At 36.9% G+C, this 11,555-nt stretch overlaps 1 pseudogene; it reads right to left on the bottom strand.

Moving 5' to 3' along the window:
* Nucleotides 1–676: 676 nt before the first annotated feature.
* Nucleotides 677–11,538, bottom strand: LOC116038369 (annotated as a pseudogene).
* Nucleotides 11,539–11,555: the final 17 nt, after the last annotated feature.

The following is an 11,555-nucleotide window of genomic DNA, read 5'->3' as shown; positions in this document are numbered from 1 at the left end:
CTTACGTGTATGTATAATAATGATGTATTACTACACATTCTTATTCATAATATCCACTGTTTTAGGAATCAGAGTTTTAGTTTACAATTATTTATGATTTAAGGGGAAAATAACAAAAAAACACTTGTAAACTTTATTCCCATTTTTATTTTAGCTGTTTTGTCCTTTATTCTTAAAAATAAACAGAAATATAATTAATGTGATGTTTGTGGTTTTGTATATACTGCACATGGTTGTTTTTTATCCACTACATTTTATTTTTATTTTTGATTTGAGCTGTTTCTTTCTCAGATTAATAACAGATCCAAGCTGAGAGAGTGAATACTGAGAGCTGAACTCAAACTCAAGTTCCTGGAATGATCCTTTAACCAGAGTGGATGGTTGTAACTGTCATTGTGTTGTTAATGTGAGAAAGGCTGCAGAGCAGAAACCCACACAGCCCGTCTGCTGCAGGAAAGGAAGTGGTGATTCGCTGTCAACAGTTTTTTATGATTTCTAATAACCACTGAGAACAGATTCATATCTGCTGCTGCTGGAAACACTCAGGAACTCCTCTTCCTCTCTGCAGCTGTGTGTCTTTTCTCTTGTGGTCTGGAAGCCTTTTTTTCCACTGAGCCCTCTACCCACACACAGTTTAACTGAGCCCAGAGAGCAACAATGATGACCCACCTGGAGGTCACGTCCATGGACTTTATTTATGGGGATTTTAGCCATCAAAGGTGAACTTTACAGTTTACACTTGGATTTGATGAAAGTCCTCATACAAACATGACAAACAACTCACATGAGTGTTTCCTGATCTGATGTCTCAGTGGTTAATGTCTGCAATGCAAATAAGGCATCTTCTTATTAAATATGTGCTTATTTGCATACATACAATGTTGTACAAGTCAGACTTAATGATATCTGAACAAAGCCCTGCGTAAAAAAATGTTGGAATAAAGATAGGAATGAAAGTGTAAAGTTTGGTTTATGTAAGTTCTACTGAAGTGGAGATTTCTGGCTCAGCGTCTGAGAACAAAACCTTTAAAGATATGGATTATAACATTAATACATTTGAAAGACTCTACAGGTAAATAAGTGTTAATATTTTAACTAACAGATATCACCATGAAACCTCCCCAGTTGATTACCTACATTAAGATGATTAGTTTTTGTATTACAAGTTTTATGAAATTGAATGTTTAAATATGCAAACAAGGCATCATCTAATGTTAACTTTTTCTGAATTTAGGAGAAATCTACAGGCACAAATAAACAGAGTGTAGTAATATAAATGTTTTCTATCTGCTATTTCTATCTTTTCCTCGAGAAGACTCCAGCGTGGAACAACCACACCTACTGATTAGTAAACAACAACTGGTTACATATATTTGTTATCTTTGGTTAGCTGTCCAATGACAATGATTCTGATTCTAATTATTTGAATGAAATCCAAAAAACAAGGATGAAAAAAACAGAAACTTTTATTTATGCTCATTTACGTTCATTAAGAATGTTACACTGAAAAAAATGAAAAAGCTGCCACACTCTGAATAATGTATTACAGAGAAACACAAGAACAGAAAACATATTATGAACTATGAAATATCTACCAGACAGCTGATCTATCATTATACAAGTCATAATTAAAAGTAGAAATAAACTCAAGTATCAACACAACAGAATTTAAACTTAGTAACTGTTAAGATATATATGTATTTATACGGTTAGGATGACAACTACAACACGTCATAATTGATATTTGTGAATAGTGATTAAAGTGATAAATGAGATGAATTGATGAGATTTGATGGTGAGAAAAGTCGAGCAGAAAACAGTCAGTCAGCATGTGTTCAGTTGGTGGACGGTCCCTTGTTTCTGAGGATCATCAGCAGAGAGAGTCCACAGCAGTACACCAGACTCTTCACTATCAGCTGTGTGTACAGCAGACAGAACAACTTCACCCTGCACTGAAACTGGAAGGACACTGACACACACACACACACACACACACACACACACACACACACACACACACACACAGTTTCAGTATGTTCTACTATATATATTTCATCAGAACATCTTCAGATTTTCATCAGTATAACTTGGACGTTTCCAGACGGGACAACCACCTTCACATAAAGACGGGGGTCGGCTACAATTTACATGAAAGTTCAAAGGCCCCTATTAAAAACAAACAAGTCAAATCTCTACCAAGCTTTTCAGTTATGGAGCCAGGACAGTGACTGTAAGTGTTGACATTGAAAACAGAAGCTGAAGTGTAAAAGGTTATTGAAGGAGAGTGAGCAGGTGATCTTACAGTCAGCTTCCTCCAGAGCTAGCTGGTCTGGTGGATCTCTCTCTGGAGGACAGGAGGCTGCTGGAGCTGGAACCTCTGAAACAGAAAAGCAGTGAAATGTTTGGAGTTGCAGTGACAAATGTCAGTCATCTACTCCTCTGCTCTCTTTGACAGCATCTCCACATGAAGCTGAATCACTGCTGAACACAGTCACCAAGCCTTCATTAGGGTCAGCTCTGTGCGTTGCTATGGTTGTTGTACAAAAACAACAGTTTGCAAGCAGGGTTCAAAATTAGCACCGTTTACCAGCCAAATGCTGGTGAAAAATGCAAGTGGCTGGTAGATTTGCTTCACTCACCAGCCAAAAAACCTGATGGTAATCTATTGAGTGGCTGGTAATATTTGAACGTTCACTAGCCATTTGGCTGGTGAACGAAAAAGTTAATTTTGAGGCCTGTTTGCAAGGCTGCTGTAGAGATGCCGACTTTTTCAAGAAGCTGGTTAAAGGAATGAAAGAGGGAGGCTGTGTTCACATAATCCAACAATCCAACAAGTCCACCACCGCTGGAACAAAAATCCTATTTTGCACGGCTGCATGTAAACGGGAATATTAGTGGAATATTCTCTTTATTTAGCTATGTAAACAGATTAGTCAGAATATTGTCTTTTAGGATATTTTTAGGAACAGCTGCACACTATATTGCTTTTACATTCTTATTTTATTTTTTATGTTTTTAAATTCTATTTTATTTCTTTGCAAAGCACCAAGAGGAATGCCATCCAATTTAATTGTATCCTGTACAATGACAATAAGGAATTCTTTTGTATTCTGTTCATTTAAACGTAATCAGTACTGAACACAGTCACCAAACCTTGTTCTGTTTGGGCCTCCACTGGTCCCCCCTCATGTTGGACCTCACAGTGGTATTTATATGTGCTGTTAACTTGCTGATGGATCAGCAAGATGGAGGCGGTGCGTCCTGACTCTCTGATCTCCAGCTGCTCTCCCTCATCAGGGAGCAGATCCTCCAGAGGACCATTCTCATTTCGTCTTTTCCAGGAGAACTGGACCAGAGGAGGAAACATGGCTGAGGCCAGACACAGCAGGGAGCTCTTCCCCTCCAGGTGGGCTCTGGATGCTGCTGGGTACACGCTCACCACGGGCTTCACTACCGGCTCATCTGAAGTTTGACAGCAGCAACAAGCAGCACAGACACACATTCACACAGTCAACAGCAGCTTACAGCACTGCATTCAGTCTGATCCTGGAAACTACATGGACTCTGATCACTAAACTACTCATCAATACAGCACAAAGTTCACTACATATACTGTATTCACCTTCATATCAAACACACGGATCATCTCATGTCAGCACGTCTTATATGGAGACTAAAGACAATTATGGACACACATTATGGATTAATGTACAAAGTCTATTCACTATAATTATTATTACTAACATAATATAGTGATGACATTTTCCTTTAATTATATTTCTATATTATAATAAATAACATTTACTTTCACATTTAATACTTGAGCAATTTTGAATTATTACAATTTATAAAATATATTTTAATATATATTGAAACTACACAATTCATAAAAAATGTCATATCATTTTTAACAACAATGTTCACGTTTATACACAACTACAATAAAATGTTCAACAATAAGTGTTGCCCCATGGCCCGGGGCAAGTAAATATAACAACAACAAAAAAGATTTAAATAATTTATATTTTAAATGTATGTGGTCAAAAACAGATAGAAATCACTGTCTCTCTGGTAAGTTAAGTAATTGTTATTAGATTTGATAGTTTTTATTTTAAATAACAGCCTCCACTTTCAGTCTGAACTTTAACTCATCTATGACTCTGTTCATGATGTGTTTATACATTTTATATAAAGATCAAATATAACTATTTATTTCAGTCTTTGTCCTTATTTGATAACCACTAATGAAAAACTATTTGTATAGGAGCCAATAAAGATTGACTTTGAACGAGTAGAAATCATTTTTACATCAAAAAAATTCTCAACATTAAACCGTGAATGATTTTTATTCAACAGATTCTCACTCCCATCTCCTAAAATACAGACGCTTGGTCAGGTTCCTTTGGCGTTGTTATTGATGATAAAAGTCTCCTTTAGTGTCAGATCTAAACGTGTTTTATCTAAACGTGCTGGGTCGGGACTATGCGGCCCATTTTTGACCAGTTAGGTTTAGGAAAAGATGGTGGGTGGGCTTACGTTTCCAGGACACGCGGGACAAGAACGGGACGGTTGGGTTTAGGAAACGTGACACGCGGGACACGATCCCCGGTCTCCTGGGTGAAAGTCCTGTGTGGTCTGACCCATCCACCCCCCCAACCAACCTCCCTATGCAGATTTTCAGTCTTTCATACTACTCTCTACCGTAGTCTCTCTTAATGCTAAGTCATATTCAAGCTCCATGTAGCTGCTGCTCTCCCTGGTGCTCTCTACAAACACGCTGAAGGAGCTTTTAGCGTCTCTTCAGACGCTGACAGCCACTGTCCAAACGTCCTTATTTTACGAGTTCGGAGTGAGAACGGGTTGTTTTTATGATATATCAAATTTAAATTAAAACTGCAATATAATAAACGGACTATCTTGATCCCTGATTGTAAATTAACATAATAATTATAAAATGTACCTTCACACAAAGGAAATGTGCTGTAGAGTTAATTTACATATTAAAATAAATTACATATTTATCTATTCATAAAAAACAAATATCGTTTTAATTACTACAATAGGCTACATACAATATATATATTTACCACCTTATATTTTACTCTAATTGCTTAATAACCAAATCAATATGTCAGTAATTTCATAGTTTTTTCATAACAATTTTACCTTTTATAGACAATTACAAAAAAATGTTCAGATTATGTTAATCATCAAATACTATTTAAATTAGAAATGCACTAAGATACATATAAATGTGTTTGTGCTGTTATATATAATCTTGTATGATATGTATAAATATATAAATGATTATGCAAAAGTTATATTTATTGTAATATATTCAGTATCTCTGTGTCTTCATGTATAAATATATCTTCCACTAAAAGACAAATGAACCATCATATAAAATACAACTGCTTTTAAAAATGATTTATTAATTATCTTAAACAATATAATTAAATATATACGCTTTAGAAAATCCATTTACTGACATATATTATATTATGTTTAACATCATATATTATCTTATTGCTGATTAACTGAGAGGATCAAATACTGTATGTTTCTAACATTTCATCAAACTTTTTCTATAAATCAGATTAATCTCCTGCAGAAATAAAGAATAACTGGAGTTGTGCAGTGAGATTTAAACATGTTTTCAGGAACTATGAACCTTTTTATGTAACAATAGCTGCATGGCTGCAAGAATTCTCTTCTAATGATGAAAAAACTAACATGTGAAGCCTGAAGCAGCAGAAACTCATTAAACACATTTTCAACTTGTTCATTAAAACAACTGAAGGAAATTAATGTTTATTCTTACCTGATACAATCAGTTTAGTTCCAGAGCCAAAGATCCAGTACCATCCAACTCCCACAGTGAAACTGAGTGATACAAAAACCTGTCAGCTGTTGAATGTGTCTGCTGAGGTGAACCAGTCCAAATTATTAACCAGTATCATATTCCAGCTCCATGATGTGTTTTATTAACATGACTGTCTCTTCTTTTATGTCCTTTTTAGACCCACTAGCAGAGTGTCTCTGTGGATCGTTGGTTCAGACGTTCATGTTCCTCAGAGGATGAATCCTACTGACTTTGATAAGTTTGTATCCAGTAACATCATCAGCTCACATTTTTATATTCTCCATTACTATAAATGTATAATGTCTGTGTGTTGCAGTGTAGTTACTGACAACACACCCTTCAGGAAGGCCTCATCACACAACGCCACAACCAAGGTATTCACCAAATCAAAACCACACTCTAGAGATCTACACACCTGACCGTTTGACGAGCCCCCAAATATGTTACGGCCACAGCAAACAAACACAACTTAAATGTGACCGTCAACATATCGAATAACACCAAACCTGAGGATTAGTTAAAGTAAATTAAGATGTATTCACAAATTAACTATTATTGATTAAACCCATCAAGGGCCGTCAGACCCAGAACTCCCCCCCCCCCCCAAACTAAAAAGTAGTAACTAACTAACAGAAACAAAGCTGAGAAAACTAGACTACCAGACCTCCATCCTCAAAGCAAAGAAACCCAAAAGAAGAGAAGAGAAACCAACGGTGATCAGCTGCTCCAGTGTCAGAGACAGATTTCTGTCTCCCAGCCTCTCTTATATCCAGGGGAGGGGCCACCCTCACTCAGACATCAGGAACACCTGAGATGAACAGAGGAAAAAGAGAGCAGGGCAGGGAGCGCCTAACATCCATTACTATACATTTATAATGTCTGTGTGTTGTAATGTAGTCTGTTTTTATCTGAAGTAGAAAGAGTTGTGGGCATAGGTGCTGGTTTATGTTTTCCTCCGTGGGTGCTCACGACCTTTAAAAAAAAAAAGTAGTCAAAAAATTTTTGCATTTCAGAACCTTAGAAATGGACTGGAATATTAAGTCGATAATAAAGCCGTAAAGTAGACTTTCATCTCAGGACAGCTCCACTTCTCACAGATACAGATAGGATTGGAGATGAGAAGTTTAACTGACACGTAACCGCGATCAGCTTCGTGGTGAATTAAGAATCAATGCCACCTGTCTAGTAGCCTAGGCACACTATGACAGACGCTCCACTTAGCACCAACTGCAATGTTTAATTTTAAATGAATATAGCCTACTGGCAGTCTGGCACTGGGTGCTCAGTATTTTCCCTGGGTGCTCCACGGTGTCGGCGCCTATGGTTGTGATCATCCTACTTTTTAAATAATTGCTGAACTTAAAACCCTCAGAACCCGACCGCATCGTAGACGACACAAAACGGCACCTCTGATTAATATTTAGATAATTTGATAACGGTTTAATGTAGAAACTTAGCGATTTTTGCTGCTAAAAGCTAAGGAGTTAGCCATCACGGGGGTGTCTTTGGTGTCTTTGTAGCCTTTACAGAAGGTTTTCTATCCAGCCTGGAAGTTGTGCCTCTTTTCCTTGTTCAGCAATAAATCCAAACTCTTATATCCTAGATTTATCCACTTGATGTCCATAATTTATCAATTTTCCGTCATTTTTGCCGCTAGCTCGATGCTAGCTGCAATTTTGAATATCCCATGATGCTTTGCGAGATTGTGTTGACGTCTTTCAACCAATGGGAAGGCAGGTCCGTCATACAAATCGAATCCGAGCGAGAACAAAGACTATAGAGTGAAAGATGGATCACTCCAGTCTAATTACCGTTCTACAGAGAAGATTGTTTTGAGATTTGGCATAAATTTGGGCCTTTTTTGAAGAAATGTAAATAGTTTGTCCTCTTACATGAGTTATAATGTTCATTATGGTTATTTTTGCACTGCATGACTCCAAATATATAGGAGAACTGTTTGAGAACATTGCTGTGTGTGATTTCAATAAATATGACATTATTATTTGATTATTGGCATAAGTGAATGTCATGAGGGCAAAAGCGTCTGGACTTTTTTTGAAAAAATGTATATATTTAGTCAACTGTATAAGTTATAATGTTTATTTCTTCACAGTGTGACTCCTAATACATATGGGAACTGATGTAGACAGGAGATTGGCTGTCTGTGATATCAATATATATCTGTGAGATTCATGTTCCGTTTTATTTATTTATTTGTCTTTAAGGTCCTACAACCTTTTTTATATTCAAGTGACCTCACTGCAGCACAAATATTCTAATAGCCCAGTTTTTCCTGAAAATAATGATGTTCATAAATTGAGTGTAGACAACAGGGTTGATGTTTTACAAGATTTTATAGAAAATAAAACCAGACGGACAATGAACTGTAAAAATGACCTCAGGGCTGGTAGGTAAGGTCGGAAATATAAAGCTGAAATTAATGTTAATGGATGAAAAGGTTTGTTGCAATTTAATCATTCATTCAAAGTGATTTCAGTGTTTGGATGAATATATATAGGGTCTGACATTAATATAATTATACTTTGTTTTAAAACCTTCAAATATCTTCAATCCATATTCTGTCACATGTTGTCATTAGACATTTCTCTGTTGATTAACAGTTTATAATGTTGAAGATTGTTTTTGGTTTCATCATTTTGACAATTTTGTCTAAATGATTGTAATCAGGAACTGCTTTTCAAAAAGGAATTATTCATGTTTTTATCACATGTACATACATTTATTAGTATTATTAATGTAATTATTTGTATAGTTTTCTGTTTCAGATCTTTTATTATTGTTTCTCTGTGATGTTAAGAAAAGAAAGTTCAGCTCAGTTCAGTGTGTTTGTGACCAGTGTTAGACAACTTACTCAGGAAGTGGAATCAGTTACTTGTTACTTATTACTACTTAAAAAGTAATATTACCTTACATATTACTTAGTATCAAAACTAATTAGTTAAAGGCCTTCAGGATGTCAGTTGTTTCGGAGTAGGCTACAGAAATCATAGGCTCCTGTTATCTAAAGGTTTGTCAGTGCCATGGCTCAATATTTAAAAGATTTAGACAATGTGGATGAAGTTTTTATAATTGGATGGCCGCCTGTATTCACTTGAGCCAGAGTACAACGTTACGGACGAAGAGAGAGAGAGAGGAGAAGGGTGAAGCAGCGGCTGGAGGGCTGCGGGGCTCGGGATATTGGTAGTGCTCCCGTGGGTGCTGTGCCCCTATATTCCCAAAGAATATGGTTTCAGGAGTGGGACCTGTTGCTGCCAGATATCTGTGGTCTGGATGTGTCCGGTGATTTACCTCGGACACAACGCTGTGTTACCACGTCAGAGGATTTCCCCCTCTAATCTACAGGGCTGTGAACCATGAGCAAATACGAACCGTTGTTTTTATTGGAAATCTTTTAGTTAACACAAAACCACGGATGTATTATAGACTAATGACCGCACAAAACTCTGAGCAGCTGCAGCCCCTCTCTCTCCCCTCGTCCACTCTTCATCCGTAGCCTATTCTTCATCCATACATAGCCTACTCTGGCTCAAATTAATACAGGCGGCCATCCAATTATAATGACCTCATCTACATTGTCGAAATCTTTTAAATATTGAGCCATGACACTGACAATCCTTTAGATAACAGGAGTCTATGATTTCTGTAGCCTACTCCGAATCAACAGACATCCTGAAGGCCTTTTTCTCGAGTGGGGTTCCTGTCTCCACACCGCTGTCTTCAGACAAAAAGTAACGTCCCGATATCGATGATGTTGTCAGACACTTTTGTCAGACACACACACACACACACACACACACACACACACACACACACACACACACACACACACACACACACACACACACACACACACACACGTCATTTGTGATTTCATCCATGTTTATAGCCCGATTCTTTTCAGGCAATATATTCACCTCTCAGCTCTTTAGGGTCATGCTTTGTTCTATGCAATGGATATATCTGATAATAGTACAAAGTGTTTATACTTTTAGCCTTTTAGTCAATTTATTTGAACTTCCACTTTTGACAGTATTAAGATTAGCTTCCAGCTTTTCTATCAATGTAATAAGCTAAGAGCTGAACTCTTAGCTTATTAAGGTAATGCAGTTCAGCTTCCAACTGACAATTTTACATTTCAACTTCCAAGTTTTTCAGCAGTGCAGTGTAATGCATTTGAGATTTTTCAAAACAATTTTTTTCATATTTCTGCATTTTCATCAATGTTTCTCACAGTATTTGTAAGTCTTCCATACGTATTCATAATTACAGTTAGAAAATAAATTCAGACCTCACAATGTTCTACATCTTTTGGCATCATTGAACTTTTCAAGCCAACAATTCAGTTTAGCATCAGCTTTTCAAAAACCTTTAAATATTCCACATCTTTCATACATTAGTGGTGTTATTCAACTTTTTAATGATGTTAATTAAAATCATTCATACTTTTCCATCTATCCTCTCTTCTTCACCTTCTTACGGATTTAAGCTATTAATCCATTTTAGCTTTAGCAATTTAGCTATTCAGCATTCGTACACATTTTCTTCAGGAAATGCATTTTCTAGATAATTTAATTTTTTGTATAGTTTTCTGTTTCAGATCTTTTATTATTGTTTCTCTGTGTTGTTAAGAAAAGAAAGTTCAGCTCAGTTCAGTGTGTTTGTGACCAGTGTTAGACAACTTACTCAGGAAGTGGAATCAGTTACTTGTTAGTTATTACTACTTAAAAAGTAATATTACCTTACATATTACTTAGTATCAAACTAATTAGTTATTGTACTTGTTATATTACTATATTACTTTCTAACTGGATTAATAACTGTAATATAATTACTGTTTTGGAAATTGTAATCCCTTACACTACTCATTACTGGGGAAAGTATCCTAATAATATAACAGTAATAGATTACTTAGTAATGCGTTACTGCCCAACACTGTTTGTGACTCTGGCTGAGATGGAGGTGAAATATGTGAACCTGGGCTGTGGTTTACTGATCTCTTCCTGTCACAAACACTGTTTGACATCTGTTCATCTGGAGGTTTTTGTTCAGGCTGCAGGGAGACTTTCTCACTGTGGGGATCAACCTTCCAACAGGAGCAGTAGTAGGTGGCTGAATGATCGAGTTTAACCTTCTTGATCTGCAACTCACTGCTGTTCTGTTTATTCGCAGCTGAGAAATCATCTTCCTGAGGATGATTGAATGTCTTCTTTATGTTACCATTCCTCCTATCAATAGCAAGAATCCTTGTGAATGTTTCTGTGTCTCTCTTCTGTAACCAGTATATATAACTTGGGGTTTTGGGGTTGTTACACTGCTCAGTGCCTCGACAGCTGAAGGAGACTTTTCCACCAACTCTCCTGGTCAATGTTAAATCCTCCTGAATCAGCTGTGTTGCCATGGCAGCCAGCGCTGTAGAGAAACAGACAGGTAGATGAAGGTGAGTGTGAGCCAGTGTTTGTTAAAGGTGGAGTTTGTTGGCTCCTGATTGGCTGGAAACACTCACCTGAACACAGACAGCACAGAGCAGCAGCTGGGAGGAAAAGCATTTAGTTCAGTGGTGTTTCCTCTGGTGAACCTGGGGAGAAGTGGAGCTCTGATGCAGCTGAGGCCAAACAAGGACGAGCTGTGAGATCAGACGAGGACCACGTGGTTTCTAACTCTGACTTTAACT

Source organism: Sander lucioperca, chromosome 17, assembly GCF_008315115.2.
Source record: "Sander lucioperca isolate FBNREF2018 chromosome 17, SLUC_FBN_1.2, whole genome shotgun sequence".
Lineage (NCBI taxonomy): Eukaryota > Metazoa > Chordata > Actinopteri > Perciformes > Percidae > Sander > Sander lucioperca.
The sequence above is the reverse complement of the archived record's forward strand: the minus strand, read 5'-3'. Positions and strand labels throughout refer to the sequence as shown.